The sequence below is a fragment of the Narcine bancroftii genome, chromosome 7 (genome assembly GCF_036971445.1).
Source record: "Narcine bancroftii isolate sNarBan1 chromosome 7, sNarBan1.hap1, whole genome shotgun sequence".
In the NCBI taxonomy this organism is placed as follows: domain Eukaryota; kingdom Metazoa; phylum Chordata; class Chondrichthyes; order Torpediniformes; family Narcinidae; genus Narcine; species Narcine bancroftii.
The window spans coordinates 153,770,847-153,790,240 of record NC_091475.1 but is presented as its reverse complement, the minus strand read 5'-3'; the positions used below and the strand labels follow the sequence as shown (position 1 = coordinate 153,790,240).

General features: G+C 40.7%; 1 long non-coding RNA gene across 2 annotated transcripts in view; it reads right to left on the bottom strand.

The window, feature by feature from the left end:
• Positions 1–7,099: 7,099 nt before the first annotated feature.
• Positions 7,100–19,394, bottom strand: part of LOC138739235 (uncharacterized) — a 49,854-nt gene continuing 37,559 nt past the window's right edge. For both annotated transcript variants that reach the window (XR_011342102.1, XR_011342103.1), the window contains exons 4-6: positions 16,516–16,621; positions 14,833–15,008; positions 7,100–7,658 (exon numbers count right to left, since the gene is read on the bottom strand). This is a non-coding gene — a long non-coding RNA (uncharacterized lncRNA). The remainder of the gene's footprint in view (positions 7,659–14,832; positions 15,009–16,515; positions 16,622–19,394) is intronic.

Below are 19,394 nucleotides of genomic sequence, written 5' to 3'. Positions count from 1 at the left end.
ATCTGAATGGGGATTCCTCCTTAAATTTTGAGAAATCCGCGTTATTCATAGGCATTGCTTCACTTTTATTTACGTTTATCTTGTATCCCGACACTTCTCCATATTCCTTCAATTTCTTATATAGTTCTTTTATTGATAGTTCTGGTTCTGTTAAGTACACTATCACATCATCCGCAAATAGACTGATTTTATATTCCCTGTCTTTTATTTTTATTCCTTTTATATTATTATCTATTCTTATCGATTCTGCTAGTAGTTCTATAGCTAGCGCAAACAATAATGGTGATAGTGGGCATCCCTGCCGCGTTGACCTGCTTAAGTTAAATTGCTTTGATACATGTCCATTTACTGTCACTTTCGCTAACGGTCCCTCATATAATGCTTTAATCCAATTAATATACTTCTCCGGTAAACTGAATTTTTGCAATACTTTGAACAAGTAATTCCATTCTACTCTGTCGAAGGCCTTCTCTGCGTCTAAAGCAACTGCTACTGCCGGTGCTTTATTTCTTTCTACTGCATGAATTAAGTTAATAAATTTACAAATATTGTCTGTTGTGCGTCTTTTTTTGATAAATCCAGTTTGGTCTAAATTTACCATTTTCGGTACCTGTTCTGCTAATCTGTTTGCTAATAGTTTAGCTATTATCTTATAATCTGTGTTTAGCAGCGATATTGGTCTATATGACGCTGGTGAGAGTGGATCTTTCCCTTGTTTTAGTATCACTGTAATTATTGCTGTTTTACATGAATCTGGTAAGTTTTGTGTCTCATCAATCTGGTTGATTACATCCAGGAGGGGCGGTATTATTAGATCTTTAAATGTTTTGTAGAATTCTATTGGGAGTCCATCCTCTCCTGGTGTCTTATTATTTGGTAAATTTTTTATTATCTCTTGTATTTCTACTGTTCCAAATGGTTCTGTTAATTTATTTTGTTCCTCTATTTGTAGTTTTGGTAGTTCAATTTTAGTCAAAAATTCATCTATTTTCCCTTCTTTCCCTTCGTTTTCAGTTCGGTATAATTGTTCATAGAATTCTCTGAAGTTTTCCTTAATTTCTTTTGGATTATATGTAATTTGTTTGTCTTTTTTCCTTGTTGCCAATACCATTTTCTTAGTTTGCTCTGTCTTAAGCTGCCATGCTAGGATTTTGTGTGTTTTTTCACCTAGTTCATAATATTTCTGTTTTGTCTTCATTATATTCTTCTCCACCTTATATGTTTGTAATGTTTCATATTTTATTTTTTTATCCGCCAATTCTCTTCTTTTGGTTGTATCTTCCTTTATTGCTAATTTTTTTTCTATGTTTATTATTTCCCTTTCCAACTGCTCTGTTTCCTAATTATAGTCCTTCTTCATCTTGGTTGCATAACTTATTATTTGTCCTCTAATGAATGCTTTCATTGCGTCCCATAGTATAAACTTATCTTCCACTGATTCCGTATTTACTTCAAAGTACATTTTTAATTGTTTTTCAATAAATTCTCTAAAATCCTGTCTTTTAAGTAGCATGGGGTTTAATCTCCATCTATACATTCTTGGAGGGATGTCCTCTAGCTTTACTGTCAGTATTAAGGGTGAATGGTCCGATAGCATTCTCGCTTTATATTCTGTTTTTCTTACTCTATCCTGCATACTAGCTGATAACAAAAATAGGTCTATTCTTGAGTATGTTTTATGTCTAGTCGAGTAGTATGAGTATTCCTTTTCTTTTGGGTTTTGTTTCCTCCATATGTCCACAAGTTTCATTTCTTGCATTGATTTAATTATAAATTTGGTTACTTTGTTCTTCCTGTTAATTTTTTTCCCCGTTTTATCCATATTTGGATCCAAATTCAGATTGAAATCCCCTCCTATTAGTATGTTCCCTTGCGTATTAGCTACCTTCAAAAAGATATCTTGCATAAACTTTTGATCTTCCTCGTTAGGTGAATATATATTAAGTAGATTCCAAAGCTCCGAATATATCTGACATTTTATCATAACATATCTCCCTGCTGGATCTATTATTTCCTCTTCTATTTTAAATGGCACATTTTTGCTAATTAATATAGCCACTCCTCTTGCTTTTGAATTATACGATGCTGCTGTTACATGTCCTACCCAATCTCTCTTTAATTTCTTGTGCTCCAATTCAGTTAAGTGTGTTTCTTGGACAAATGCTATATCTATTTTTTCCTTTTTCAGTAAATTTAGTAGTTTCTTCCTTTTAATTTGGTTATGTATTCCATTAATATTTAGAGTCATATAGTTCAGCGTAGCCATTTTATATTTTGTTTATCTTCTCTTTCCGTTTTTCCATCATTACCTTTAACATTCCTTTATTTTTCAAGTAGTTTCCAGTTTGTTATATAATAAACACATGTACTATCACATGGTGAATGCATTTTGACAGAAACAAGGCCAAATGTAATCTTATGATTCCCATTGTATTCATAGATAGAGCCCACATAGATATACTTAAAGACTCTATTTAAAAACTGTGCTATAGCAGCCCATGCCTCAGGTCAACACAGGAAAAGGCTGTCAAACACAGCGACCAGCAAAGCATAGTGCGGGCTGAAACACCCATTTTCATAGACAATCGGCAGAGCGGTGAAACTGGCCAATCACTGCCAGTGCTCAATCGGATCCCGAGCATCCGAGGTAATCAATCGGCAGCCAGCCTGCTCAAGCCATGCCCAGGTGAGCTGATTATAAAAGGTAGAGTTGCCACTAAATAAACAGTGTCAAATACATTCTACTGGTCTGTGTGTGTCTTTCTTCTTCTACGGATTCATGCTACAGCCTTGGGGCTATAACTGAGAGCTATATACTAGCTGTAGCCATAGCAACCTCACTACATTGGTGACCCAAACTGGTCCAAACGACACTTTGGACCCAAAGGTGGAAGAGCAATCTGCGATCAACGCCATAGCATTGAAGCTGCCCGGCTTCTTGACATCACAGGTGTGGTTCCAGCAAGCCAGGGTGCAGTTCACCATTCAATGGATCTCCGTAAATGACACATGCTACTACCATATAGTCAGCACCTTCGATCAGGACACCGCAGCCCGCATCATCAACTTCATCCAGCAGCCCCTCGAAAAAGGAAGGTATGTGGCCATCAAAGAGCTGTTCACCCACATTTTCGGGCCCTCAACTCGACTGATGCATAGCGATGGTTTTGGAGACAGGACCCCTTCCACCCTCATGAGTGACATGCTCACTCTCAATGATGGCCACACCTCCTGGACACTGCTCCAGCAGATCTTCCTGGAGAGGCTGCCCGAGGATATTTGACTGCCCATCGCGGAGGAAGATTTCAATAACCCCAGGAAGGTGGCTGTCTGAGCAGACTTGCTATGGGCAGCAAAGAGGGACACCTGCACTTTGCTCGAGCAGGTGACAGCACTGCATCATCAGCGCCCGGCCAGGAAGACCATCGACCAACTGTCTGACCACCCGAATGCCCCACCCCACCAGTAAGCAATACTGTTTATATCACTGACAGTGAAGTTCCGAGGCCTGTCAATGCCACTCACCTTGCACATTCCAGGGAAAGGTACAGGCCAGCCGTTGTTAATGGAAAAATGGCCAGCCAACTGCATAGCCTGCTACACATTCAAGACTCCCTTTTGGGCTGATGTTTCTTGGTGGACACTGGGGCCCAATGCAGCATCATTCCCCCAACCAGCCTGGAGGCCTGCTGTGGCAAAATGGGCCAGGAGCTCCAAGGGGAAAATGGTTACAATATCCGAACATTAGGCACCCATACCATTCCCCTACGCTTCAGGGACAGACAATTCACTTGGAAGTTTACGATGGCAGCCGTGCAACAACCATTACTGGGTGCAGATTTCCTGCGGGCTAACTTACTCCTGGTGGATATCAAGGAGCCCCAGCTGGTGCACGCCTGGACATTTCAGTCACTATCGATCAGGGGCATCGAACTCACCAACCCCCATCTGCACTCAGTGAGTACTGCCGACAACGAATTCGCTCGGGTCCTAGCAGAATTCCCCTCCATCACCACACCTCACTTCCATTCGGCAGAACCCAAACATGGGGTGAAGCACCAAATTGTTACAGAGGGCCTTCCCCTTCATGCCAGGGCATGGCATCTCCCCCGAGAAACTCAACCTAGCCAGGGATGAGTTCAAAGAGATGGAGGAACTTGGCATTGTGTAGCTCTCTGATAATCCTTGGGCCTCCCCTCTCCACATGGTCCCCAAGGCAGCGGGTAGTTGGAGGCCATGCGGAGACTTCCGCCGTATCAACGAGGCCACCATACTGGACAGATATCCTGTGCCCCATATCCAAGACTTCACCACAAACCTGGAAGGGGCACGGATATTCTCAAAGTGGACCTTATCAGGGGCTATCACTAGATCTCGGTATACCCCAAAGACATCCCAAAACCTGTCATCATAACCCCCTTTGGATTGTTTGAATTTCTCCACATGCCCTTCAGGTTAAAATACATGGCTCAGACTTTACAGAGGCTGATGGATGCAGTGGGCCGGGATCTGCATTTTGCCTTCATCTACCTTGATGACATTTTAATTGCCAGCCACACCCGCACCAAGCCCACCGCCCCTGAAAACAATTATTCTCCAGGCTGAGTGATTTCAGCCTAACCATCAGCTTGGCCAAGTGCCAGTTTGGTCGCGAGACTATTGACTTCCTGGGCCATTGTACTGACCAACATGGAGCCAGACCGTTACCACTAAGATGAATGCTATTTGCTCTTTCCCCATGCCATCAACAGCGAAGGGAGTGCAAGAGTTTGCAGGTATGGTCAACTTTTATCGCCATTTCATACCTGCAGTGGCCTACATCATGAGCCCACTCTTTCCCCGCATCGCAGGACCCAAGAAAAACATATAATGGACTCATGAGACGACTGAGTCTTTCCAGGTCACCAAAACCGCCCTACCCAATGCCACCCTTCTCGAGCACCTGTGGACAGATGCCCTGACTGCTTTCATGACAAACTTAGCGGTCGGGGGTGTACTTGAGCAACTGGTAAATAGACAATGGCAACTGCTGGGCTTTTTCAGTAAATACCTCAGGACACCAGAGCTCAAGAACAGTGCCTTTGATAGAGAACTGTTAGGCTCATACCTGGCAATTCAGCACTTTAATTACTTCCTGGAGGGCAGGATGTTCATAATTTAAACAGACCACAAACCCCTTACCTTCGTCTTTAGAAGTGTGTCAGATCCAGGCAACAGCAGCACCTGTCCTACATATCTGAAGTTACAACGGACATTGTACACATAGTTGCAAATCCAACGTGGTGGCCAACACCCTATCCCATCCGGGTATCTTGGCGGTGGACAACCATACCCCTGGTATCGACTACGTGGCCCTTGCTGATTCACAGCAAGCAGACCCTGACATTCCAGTGTACCAGAAAGCGCTCACTGGCTTACAACTGGAGGACATCCAGATTGCGCCCGGCAATCACACGCTACTCTGTGACATCTCAATGGGTAAACCTCGCCCTGTCATTCTGGCTGCATGGAAGAGGCAGATTTTCAACACGGTCCACAACTTGGCTCACCCCTCCATCAGGATTGCCATCAAAATGGTGGCAAACAATTATGTTTGGCATGGCCTTCACAAAGAGGTCGCCCTGTTTGCCAGGACTTGTACTCAATGCCAGACATCTAAAATCCAGACTCATATCAAAGCTCCACCACAGACATTTGAGCCAGCATGTCACCATTTCAGCCACCTGCACATTGACATTGTGGGGACCCCACCCATATCTAGAGGCGCGCATTACCTTCTCACAAATTTCTACCAGATGACCAGAGGTGGTGTCAATATCAGAAGCTTCCACAGAAGCATGACATCTTAATTCACTTCCAGTCTGTGGACTGCCTTAGCCCACACGCTGGGGACACAACTCCACCACATTATAGCATATCACCCACAGGCCAACTAGTTGGTGAAGAGGTTCCACAGATATCTTAAGGCAGCCTTAATGGCATGGGGCTTACTGGGCCGACAAACTCCCTTGAGTCCTGTTAGGCATCTGCACCGCACCCAAGGAGGACCTCGAGGCATCTTCTGCCAAGATGGTCTATGGTGCACCCCTAGTTATACTGGGAAAATACAGACTTAGGGAAGCCCCCATTGACCACATTGTCCTGACCATGTGAACGCCTAGGCATGCTGGTCCCTGCTAAACTTAGACCCCACGGCTAACCTTGCACTTGCATCCCAAAAATCTTTACTGATTGTACATATGTGTTTGTTCGGCGTGGGGCTCACCAGCCACCTCTACAGCAGCCTTACGAGGGGCTGAACCATGTCCTCAGATACAATGGCTCCACTTTGGTGGCAAGGAAGAGACTTTCACACTCGACCAGTTGAAGCTGGCCTACTTGGACTTTGACCAACCCATCACTTCCCCAGCCCCACGGCGCAGAGATCAGCTTCCTAAATACAGTGCCCAATTGCCAGTTCTGGGAGGGGAGGGACTGGCCTGTGTAGCAGCCCATGCCTCGGGCTGACACAGGAAATGGCCATCGAATGAGGCGAGCAGCAAAGCATCGTGCGAGCTGAAACGCCCATTTCCATAGACCACCGGCAGAGTGGTGAAACTGGCCAATCACTGCCAGTGGATCACAGGGGTCCCAATCAGGGCCTGGGCATTCGAGGTAACCAATTGGCAGCCTGCCCGCTCAAGTCACACCCCAGTGGTGATGCGGCGAAGCTGACTATGAAAGGCAGAGCTGCTACTGAATAAATTCAATGTTGAATACACTCTACTGGTGTGTGTGTCTTTCTTCTGCAGATTCGAGCTACAGCCTTAGGGCTAAAACTGAAAGCTATAACCTAGCTATAGCCATAGCAACCTCATTACAGTTCATTCTATTCCATATTTTACATTTTAGGTATTATGTATAAGTAACTTCAATGCTAAGGACATTTGAAAGGAAGACGATCATTTACATTCGCTGTAAAAGGATAAGCTATGATGATCTGGAAAATGTAAATCGGTGACAGTATTATGACTGGTAATAGAATATATGCACAGTGTGACAAATTTAAATAGGCAATTTCCATTATAAACAGTCAAACAGAAATTTGTAATGGTGAAGCTTGATAGGAAATATCCAGTCAAATGTAAGATTTTAGATATACTGATTGCACTTCAGAGGGGTTGATCATGAGTTTGTAGGTAAGTCATGTTGACATTGGCATAACTACCAGCATGGGTGTAATTAAACAAACTAAAGAACTTGTTTCAAATTGCTGAAATGAAAATGAATGCTTCAGGGCTGATTACAACTTCATGCTTGAATAAAACAGAATGTGGGTGGGATTAAAATAGAGGTTTCAACTTGTCTGAATTGCAAATACTGGTGTCTGATGACAATGTTCAAGGCCTAAAGCCTGTTTAACATTCAATAACCTTTTCTGCTCTTGAAACCAGCCTTGCATAGAAAATTGAGGCTTCCTGGTGTGTTCCTTTGAATACCAAAGTGAAACCTTCCACATCCATGTATTTCCATCCTATTCCATGATTTAGCGTGAACATGCCACCATTTGGTGATACAGATGATTACAGTCCTACACAACGTGGTCAAATCCGAAACTCTTCAGGGCAGCCAAAGATGGGAAATGATTATAGCTTCCATTCTTCAAACAGTGAAACTATCTGTGTACAAAACAAGGAATGCTGAAGAATTAGAACAGAGTTTTAAAATTTTACTGGTTCTCTACATATTTTAGTGTTGTTGGACCTTTTATTTGTCGGAGAAGAAGCCTCATGTTACTTTCCAGCCACTCCAAATGATTGAGTGTGAGGTACTTCAACCATAACTTTCAGAAGAGGCTTCAAGGGATTACCTTTCTTGATTCTCTGTCCATATCATACATCCATGTTTCCATATAATAGAGAACAGCCATTCTCAACCTTTTTTTTGTCTATGACCCCCTTAGACTCTTCTGAAAGTTTGTGGACCCCCTTCCCTGTGAAGCTGTCAAGTTTAGTTGGTTTCGTATGTAACTTCTCTCCTGCTGACTACACAAAAAAAAACTTTTTAAAAACTTCATGATTTCAGTTTGTGGACCTCCTTAAATGTTCTGTGCCTCCCAATAGGTTGCATGGCTCCTGTTGACAATGGCTGATATCGAACATAGAAATCTAATGCATTGGTTGACTCTCTGCTCCACAATGTTGTGCCAATTTAATAACCTAATACCCTCATCATCCCCATCATTCCCTCCAAATTGATCATCAAACTCCAAGAACTGAGACTCAACACCTCACTGTGTAATTGGATCATGGATTTCCTCCCCTCCAGACCACAATCAGTGAGGATTGGAAAGAACAGCTCCACGATCTCCATCAGTCCTGGAGCACCACAGGGCTGCATTCCTGTTCTACTCATTTTACATCTATGACTGTGTGGTTAAGAAAAATAATAACAACACCATCTACCATCTGCCACTGTAGTGGGTTGTATAAAGAAAGAGGATGAGTCAGTATACAAGAGGGAGATTGAAAACATGGCTGAATCGTGCACCAACCACAACCTTGTACTCAATGTCACCAAAATTAAGGAGTCGATTGATGACTTCAGGAAGGGAAAGCCAGAGGTCTACAATCCAGTGATCATTGGGGGATGAGAGGTGGAGAGGGCGAGCAAATATAAGTTCTTGGGAATCACTATCTTGGAGAATCTTTCCTGGACTGAACATATTAATGGCATTGGCACATCAGTGCCTCTACTTCCTCAGGAATTTAGGAAGGTTTGGCATGACATCAGAAATCCTGTCAAATTTCTACAGATGTATGGTGTACTGACCAGATGCATCACAGGCTGCTATGAGGATACCAATACTCCTGAGCATAAAGCCCTGCAAAAGGTAATGGACCAGGATATCACAGGCAAAACCCTCCCTATTATTGAGAACATCTACAAGGAATGCTGTCGTTGGAGAGCAGCAGCAATCATCTAGGATTCACACCAACCAGTATATGCTCTGTTCTCACTGCTATCATCAGGAAAGAGGTCTAGGTGCCACAAGACTCACATCACCAGGTTCACCCCCTCCACCATCAGACTCCTCAACATCAATCTTAAACAGGGACTCATTTAAGGACTCTTTCTTGTGCACTTTATTTTTTTAATTCTCTGTGTTGCACAGTCAGTTTGTTTGTATTAGTTATCTATTTACTGTTCTTTGTTTGTTAACATGTATGTGCGGTATAGAGAGTTTTATTTTGCATGACCAATAAGTGGTAATTCTGCCTCACCCACAGAAAAATGAATCTCAGGGTGGTATGTAATGTCATGTATGACTGTGATGGTAAATCTCAAATATAATCTAACAACTGCCGAGATTTTTCCTCCTGCATAAACTCAATTTTTTTTAAATCAGTTGCACGTACTTATTTAATAGCATCTTAAAATATCCTACCATACCTGCATCCACAACCAATATCCTACCATACCTGCATCCACAACCAATATCCTACCATACTTGCATCCACAACCAATATCCTATCATACCTGCATCCACAACCATTAAAATATCCTACCATATCTCCATCCACAACCATTAAAATATCCTACCATACCAGCATCCACAACCAATATCCTACCATACCTGCATCCACAACCAATATCCTACCATATCTGCATCCACAACCAATATCCTACCATATCTGCATCCACAACCAATATCCTACCATATCTGCATCCACAACCAATATCCTACCATACCTGCATCCACAACCAATATCCTACCATACCCTCATCCACAACCAATATCCTACCATACTTGCATCCACAACCAATATCCTATCATACCTGTATCCACAACCATTAAAATATCCTACCATATCTCCATACACAACCATTAAAATATCCTACCATACCAGCATCCACAACCAATATCCTACCATACCTGCATCCACAACCAATATCCTACCATATCTGCATCCACAACCAATATCCTACCATATCTGCATCCACAACCAATATCCTACCATATCTGCATCCACAACCAATATCTTACCATATCTGCATCCACAATCAATATCCTACCATACCTGCATCCACAACCAATATCCTACCATACCCTCATCCACAACCAATATCCTACCATACCTGCATCCACAACCATTGCCAGCAGCAAATTCTATGCAGCCACCACCCTGTGTGACAAACTTGCCTCTTATTTCCACCTGGTATTTACTCCCAAGCACCTTTAAACTTATGCCCACTCATGTTAGCCATTTCACCTCTGGGGAAAAAAAGCCTCTATCCACACGATCTCTGCTTCTCATCATCTTGTACACCCCTATCAGGTCACCCCTCACCTTCAGTAGCTGCGAGGAGAAAAGACCAAGTTCACTCAACCTATCCTCCTAAGCCATGCTCTCTAATCCAGGCAACATTCTTGTAAATCTCCTCTGCACCTTCTCTATGGCATCCAATCTTACCTATGTTGAGGTGACTAGAACTGAACACAATATTCCAAGAAGGTTCTTAGAAAGCTTCAACATTACTAAGCTTTTCACAGTATTTCTGTACATGTGAAAATAAACTAAACTTTCAATCTTTTAATTGATTTTAATATAAAATATGCAATAAACAATTCTTGGATAGAATAAGGATACATAATTGAAAAGATTACAATATACAGCAATCAGTAAATAACAATAGTACTCAATAAAGAGAAAAGAATTCACTTTATAGAAAAAACTAATACTAATCTAAAAGACAAATAAACAAAAAACTAGAAAGCCTTGGATCAGCATTCATCAAACATAAGAAGCCTGGCCCTCATCCAAAAGACAAACTTAATGGTATCAGGAAGGGACTATAAATCAGAGAAAATGTTAGAAATTATATCATATGAAAATATTGTGTGAATGGGTGCCAAGTTTCTTCAAATTTAACAGAGGAATCAAATGTAGCACTTCTAATTTTCTCTAAATTCAAACAGGCTATGGCTTGAGGAAACAATTGAACTGGAGTAGGTGGAGTGAGATCCTTCCATTTAAGAAGAATTGCTCTCCTAGCCATGAGACACTTTCAGGTGGCCAAAATACCCCTATGTAAAGCCACATATTCTACCCCTATGCGGCTGTCGGGAGGCCACCTGAAAGAGCAGGAGGCACCACTGTGCGCACTTTTCAACCTTCCTCCAAGAGGGATAATCGCTGGAGCACTGAAGTCCTCCAGGTACCTGAATGCAACCACCTCAAAGTGGCTGCTAATAGGATGACAATCAGATGGCAAGCACCTGAAAGTCCCCCTTCCTGCCTCCCCTGCCCCCTGGTGCGGAATGTCAGGGCAGGGGAAACCAGCACGGGATGTCAGGGCTGGAGTGGCTGGCGCAGGATGTCAGGGCTGGGGTGGCCAGTGCGGGATGTCAGGGCTGGAGTGGCTGGTGCAAGATGTCAGGGCTGGGGTGGCCGGTGCGGGATGTCAGGGCTGGGGTGGCCAGTGTGGGACATCAGGGCTGGGGTGGGCAGTGCGGGACTACAGGGCTGGGGCAGTCAGCGCAGGACTACAGAGCTGGGGTGGCCAGCACAAGACTTCATGGCTGGGGTGGCCGGTGCAGAACATCAGGGCTGGAGCAGCCGGCATGGATGCCCGACCCCTGACGTCCTGCACCGGCCACCCCAGCCCTGTAGTCCTGCACTGGCAACCCCAGTTCCGGCATCCCGAAGGGACAGGAGCTGGAGTGTGCTCCGAGGCTCCTCCTATGCAGCAGTCCCTTTCAGGTGGCCAGCGCTGCGCTGAACGACCATTCCACAGATCTGAATCCACTTCTGCAGGCGCATTCCTGGTGGAGAATGTACCTGAAAGGGGCTATAGATGTTACTTGAACTGCTGAATTTCTCGAGAACTTTTGTGTATTAGTTTGATGTGGAATTGTTTCAAATACGTTGGTACAACATCATGGGGAGAAGAGCCTGCAATGTGCTACACTATTCTATTTTAAATGTTTCTACCACACCATGCTGATCATACAGTAATTACGATGAATTTGCATTGGCAAACCAATTGGAAAAGTAAATAATGCAACTGAAAATGGTAAAAAAATTAACCAAAATTGTAACAATGTGCTTTCAAATACAGTATAGAGGAAGTAAGCTTACAGTAAGATTTATTGAAAAGGCATAGTTGAGCAAATGTGTTCCCCGTATTTTCCAAAACCATCTTGCAGTGAATTTCACATATTGGATAATTTTGATGTGATTACAAATATTTCTCAATTTCCCCCAAAGAAGTTAAGAGAACATTCTGATCATCCCAAAATTATGGCATTTGTTCTGTTAAAGCTAAGAGGTCCTGAAGAAATGCAATGGAAATTAACAATTATATGCACGTAAATAAAACCTTGGGCAAGGAGGCAATATCAGATCCTATACAATGCCCAAACAAATGATCACTCATTCTACAAATAAACAAAGTAAATCAATCTGTTAGCTAAGTGAGTGTTACATAACCTCACTCTAGAAGGCCAAATGCTCAACATTTACAAATTCTATCTCAGTTGATAATATTTATTCCTAATATCTCAAGCATTTAACACAACATATTATCTTTTTTTAAATCTGTCTCCTCATTTGTCCTTCTGTATCTAATTTGCAATTGATCTCACCATCTCTGATTCACTGTCTTTCTTGGTTGTTTCATCCCAGATTTCTTTGTTTGGAAGTTTCGGATGGATTAGTGAGGACTTAGATCCTCCATTTCCTTCCATTTGAAGCAACTTAACTGACAATTTGTTATGTTTGGTGTTATTTTTACCAATTAAACATTAAATTTAAGTAATTGGAAGATAAAATGACAGATGGGAAACAATTTTACAGTACAGTCATTCCATTGCTAAGAAAAAAACAGCACTGAGTAGTGATGTGACAGAGAAGTTATGACTGAGAGAATGGGAGGCTGATGAAAGGGTAGCATAAAGGGAGCAACAGGCTGTCAGAAGGGCAGTTCTGAGCAGCTGGAGTGATGTTGGAGTGATAGCAGAGAGACTAGTACTGAGAAAGCAGCCTGCCAATGGACTGGTAGCACGAAGAGAGAGCAGCTGAGCTGATGGAGGGTGGTGCCAAGTGTGCAGTCAGATAAGCAGAAGAGTAATACTGAGAATGAGTCTGGTCTGCTGGAGGGGTATCACCAGGGAACCATCAGTTTAACAGAGAATGGAAGGTCCGAGGGTAGAGCTGGGGAATGGTTGTGCTGACTCAAGATTAAGCAGTGTATTTGAATAAGTGACACCTGTCATGTCTAGGATGTGCCAGTGTATTTACTACTTCAGATTGTTTAATATCTGAATTAAGATTAAGGCTTTCAACAGAACACATAATTTTTAATTTGGAATTTACCAATGGTGCCTGCTGCAAAGCAGCCTAGTCAAAATATAATTTCTTCTCAGGGAACAGAAGGAAGGAGGTCATTGGGAATAACGGAGGCTGTTTTATTGGGGGATATCAGCCCTGGTTCAGCCAATTTTCATGAATGCACTATGAAATTAGAAAGCAGCAGAAGTCTTGACTTGGTAACGGTAAGCATTGCAACACAAAGGTTTTGGTAGTTTTGGAACCTTTGAAGAATAGCAATCACAGGATTAACGTTTGATGTGGTATTGTTAAATTTTTGAATTAAAATTTTTAAATTTAGACATAAAGCAATGGTAACAAACATTCTTGGCCCACAAGCTCATGCCACCCAATTAGACCCAATTGACCTTTAACCCCAGTATGTTTTGAATGGTGTGAGGAAACTGGAGCCCCCAGGGATAACCCACGCAGACACAGGCAGAATGTACAAACTCCTTCTATATCCTTCAGAAATGAGATGGCTGAAGATACATTCCTGACCTAGAATGTAGCAGGCAGCAATGAAGAATTATGTCATTAGAGCAGTTGCCCTGATTCTGATAGATATCAATGAAACCAAAAGAAAGTAATCCCAGAGGACAGGGAGATATATTTGAGGGGAATGGCATGGAGAGATTGAGATGGAGAAGAATAAATCCTTATCATAATTACAATGTAATGTAGTTGAGAATACCGTGGTAATAGTGAAAAGAGTGGAAGGAATTGGAGATTTTAAACAATGAGCATATAACCTTGAAAAATGTCACTGATTTATATGAAAATTTAATGAAAAACAAATAGATGACCATGAATCCAGCAAGGAAAATAATCTGGAACAAACAGTCAGATGTCTAAAGACTTATCATTCTTTGCACATTGTGAAGTAATTCTGCATCACATACCTAGAATTCAAAAACCCATTGATATGATTCAGTGTGAAATGTTATTATTTCATTTTAATGCAGTGGAAATTGAAAGTTAAAGGAAGAAAAATGTCTGATTTATTTGGTGCCTTATTTCATTCTCAGGATGTCCTCCTAATGATTCACTTGTTTTGAATCGCTGAAATTACAAGCGTATCAGTAAACACAATAGTCAATTTATGCAGAGGAAGGTTACAAAACAAATTATTTTTGGTTGGCATCACACTAGGAACAATAAACTGTCCATCAAATAGTGCCACATGATTCTTTACTGAGCTGCAAACCATTGCATAGAAGGCTTTGGGCCAAATGGAGTAATATTGGATTAGTTGAGATGGATAGTTGACGGCCAGCTAGGACACGGTGTACTGTGGTGTAACTTTGAATGAACCACACTGGAGCTGTCGATGTACTATGTGTGTATTCAACCCAAGCAAGCACACAAAGAAGATCCATTGATAGAACTCATCTGAACTCAAATTATATCCAATTTTTATACTCTTTAAGTAGAAAGGTACTATCAATCCACAGTCACATGGGTAAAAACACTGCCTCACCTCGATGAAGCAGGTGACAATTCTGGAAGAGTTACTTCAATGGATGCTCATCATTCTCTGACCTCTGATCTCGATTTCCTTGAGAATGTCCTGCAGGCCAGAATCTTTCAGCTTGTGTGTTAAGTCCTGCTGCCTTGTTTGGGTGCTTTAGAATCTCTCATGTAATAAATGTTTTTCTTTTTCAATATTTTTTATTGAAATTCCACATTGAAAAATACAGAATACATATTAAAAGTTAAAAAAAAACTACATTACATTTAGAACATACCATTTCATCCAAGGTACCCCGCATTCTCAAACAAATTATATCATAGTAATACTGTATTATTTTATTATAAAAAGAAAATCTAAGCCCACTACCAAAAACAAAGCTGTTGGCAAAGAGAGGAAAAAAACTCCTTATCAGAGTAATAAATGACCTGGTTAGTCAACAACTTTGCATTAATATCAAATCATAGATTTTGAACGTAATTCAAAAAGAGTCCCCACAATTTTTAAACAATTTATATACGTCTTTGAAAAAAATGGCAGAAGAAGACTGAGGAAAATGCTGTTAGGTGAGCTATTACTATTTTACTTTTCTGACATTTACCAATAAATTTCAGATCTAGTTAACACTAAAAACTTAATCCTGTTATGTTGAAGTTATTCAAGTCATTGGTAAGAACACACTTAGAATATTGTGTGCACTTCTGGTCGCCCAGCAGCAGGAAAGCTATAATAAGGTTGAAAGAGTGCAGAGAACATTTACTGAGATGTTGCTGGATCTTCAGGAGTTGAGTTACTGGGAAAGATTAAACAGGTTAGGACTATACTCCTTGGAAAGAAGAAGGATGAGGGGAGGTTTGATAGAGGTTTAAAAGATTATGAGGGGTATAGACAGGGTAGATGTGAGTAGGATGTTTCCATTTAGATTGAGGGAGATAAATACGAAAGGTCAGAGCTTTAGGCTGAAAGTGGAACATTAGGGGAAAGTTTTTCACTCAGAGAGTGATAGGAGTGTGGAATGAGCTGCCATCTGCTGTAGTGATTGCAGATTCAGTCTTGAGTTTTAAAAATAAATTGGATAAATACACGGATGGGAGGGGTCAGGAGGGTTATCGAAAGAGAGCAGGTCAATGGGACTAGCTAGTTTTATTGGTCGGCACAGACCGGAAGGGTTAAGTGGCCTGTTTTTCTGTACTGTAATGTCAAACATTAAAAAAAAATTGCTGTCATATTAATCATAGGATAAAATACTCCATTTGCCATGATTCAAATGCTTACTCACTTTTCATTATAATTTTCATATTATTTGCATAAATTTATGATCCTGTACTTTCCTTTGTCTAAATACCATCACTAATTACTTTCCTCTATTTCCCACTTGTTCTCCACTTGACATTTTAAATCCCTTGGTTTTCTATTCCACATAATTTCTATTTATATTTTTAGATATTTGATAATTCACTTGCATTAGTAGCAAAGTAATCTTTGTTTTTGGTAACTAAAATGTAATATATTTTGCTCTCGTACAATGAAAAATGGGAGATACACTTATGTATTAATTATTTTGTTGAACTAATTAGGAGATAAGTTGAAAAGATCTGGCAGTGATCATAAATCTCCTCCGGTTCAAGTACACAAGAGCTATAAACAAAGCAAACAGAATTCCAAATATTTAATTCATAAATGTGAAGTTACCTTGCTGGACTAGTTCTGGGCACTGGTAATACTACATTTATTTATGCACTTTGAACAACTGAAATGATTCTTGCAAGTGATAATAAAATGAGCAGCAGATTGATCCCTAAAAGTAGATAACAAAATAGGAAAAAAAGTGAATCTTTAGATTTGAAAAGAATTAAATTGCTGCCTAGAATGCAGTAGAAAAATATCTCATCACTATTTCAAAAAAATGAAATTTGCATACATTTAAACAAGTGCAAATTCATAACAGATAAATAGAAGTAGTGAAAAATACCAGGATTTTTCTATTTTGAATTAATTCTATTTTCAGATTAGTGTTATTCACACAGCCTACATAATTGGACAACCCATGCTTCCCTTCAAAAGGTGGAAATGAGTTGCCTTCTTGTACTGCTGTACTGTAGTCGATGAGGTAAAACTTGCCGGGTTTGTTACATAGGGATCTCCAGGATGTGGACCAGCAACAATGAAGAGACAAAAATATATTTATTCATTTGGTGAAAAAATAGTATAATACACATGTCGTGCACAGAGCAGGTGTTTATTAGTGCAAAATGATGCAGTTTGTGAAGCCAACCAAAGACAAAATGTATTTGTCCCAAGATCCCTGAAGGTGACAGCACAGGTAGATCATGTAGTAAAGAAGGCAGACAAGATGCTAACCTTCATGAATTGGGGCCCAGAACATAAAAGAAAGGAAGCTATTGTACAGTTTTATTATACATTGGTGAGGCAACATCTAGAACATAGAGAGGAATTTTGGTCACTACTGTAAAGAAAATACACATTTGCTCTGGATTCATGAGGATATTACTAGGGATGGGGTGACAGATATTTGTGCCTACGTTGAGCGTTTCCAGTGACTTGAATCATTCATCTAACAAGCTCCATGACTACATATCAAGCTGACAAGAAAGTATTATTTTGCAACAGGGTATTGTTAACTAAAAGGATCTTAGAGTGCCCCAGTTGTGAAGTGGCACTGAATAGGCTGGGTCCGTTTCTGTTGAAACAAGAAAGGTTAAAGTGAGGGGGGGGGGGGGAACGGACAATGGAGGCATAAAATAGGGTAGACAATTGATTGGTCTTCCTCACAGCACAGGTGACTGTAACTAGAGATCATTGGTTTAAAGTAAGGCAGAGATTTAAGAACATTTTTTCTTCACCCAGGAGGAGTTTGTAATGCATTATCTGTGAGACAGATGGAGGTAGAGACTCTCACAACAATTAATAAATGTCTTGCACATGAAATGCCAAGCTCTAGAAGGTTACAGATCAAGAACTGGAATATGTGTTAATATCACAAGTTAGAGGAGCAGAAGTAAGCCCATTGGCCCATCGAGTCTGCTCTGCCATTTTAATCATGAACTGATCCATCCACCCACTCAGCCCCATTCCCCGGTTTTCTCCCCTTGACCCTTGATGTCCTGATTAATCAAATACCTGTCAATCTCTGCTTTAAATACACCCAACGACCTCACTTCCATCGCTGCCTGTGGCAATGATTTCCACAGACTCATGACAGTCTGACTAAAGAAAGTTTTCACTCTCTGTGTTAAATTGATGCCCTTTTATCGTGAAGTCATGCCCCCTTGTTTTAGAAACACCTACCATGGGAAACATCTAGGCCACCTACTCTGTGCAGGCTTTTCAGCTTTCAAAATGCTTCTATGAGGTACCTCCTCATCCTTCTGTATTCCAACAAGAACAGTCCAAGAGCCAACAATTGTTCCTCATATATTAACCCTTAAATTCCTGGTATTATTCTAGTAAATCTTCTCTCAATGCCAGCATGTCTTTTCTCAAACACAATACCCAGAACTGTACACAGTACTCCATGAGGTCTCACCAGTGCTTTATAGATTTTTAACATTACATCCCTGCTCTTGTACGTTATCCCTCTATAAATAAATCCCAACATAGATGGTTCTTGATGATCAATATGAACATGATGGGACAAAGGATTTGTTTCTGTGCTGTTTCACTCTATGATTCAATGCTGAAATCTAATCTACTGCAATGAAATTAAATTCTGTTCCAATCTAGTATCCACAGAGCAGATTCAGTTGAATGGTCAATGGTGATATATCCAAGGGAAATTAAAAATGATAATTCCTTTAACTATTGCACATTTTCTTGTTGGAAATGATCAGGTGCACGGAGCACCTGTTATTTTCCATTTCTCAAGCCAATTTGGATGTAGCCCTAGTTTTGCTATCTGCTGACATGAAGTATTTTGTTATATGAGGAATTTCAATTGGAGTTAAACACTACAATTATCTATAGACTACCGGGCTTCTGACCTTATGATGGGAAGGTCATTTCTGAAGCAACTAAAGGTGTTTGGGATTTAACAATAGGTGTGGAAATGAAAAGTCTGTCTCATTTAAGAAGGGAATATAATGATTTTCTAAGGTAAAAAAAAGACTGATATGGCAAAGAACTTTATTTATCTGTCTTACCTTTCATTGTGAATGTTGTTTGATTACACTCTTTGAAAGTCCCTTTTTCCTGTCCCAATTTAAATCAATGTTAATATGATGAGTTTCACTATATCAGTTCATATTTTATAATTTATATAGTCTTGCCACAAGCATAACCATGTGCAGAAAAATCTGCTTTATAATTCTCATTGTTCTATTTATTCATTTAGTCTGGGCTTTCTGGAAATTGCTTATAGTCCCCAAGAAGGTAATCCTTCTCATGTTGGACTGGGAGTTCTAGAAAGTAGACCCAGCAAAGTGAACAGTCCAAGAGCCAACAATTGTTCCTCATATAACAGTGAGGTGTTCTATGTTTGGGGTAAAGGTTGGGATGCACTTTTGAAGTAGCCTGAATAGGTAAGTGGTCTGATTTGGTGATAATTTGTCAGA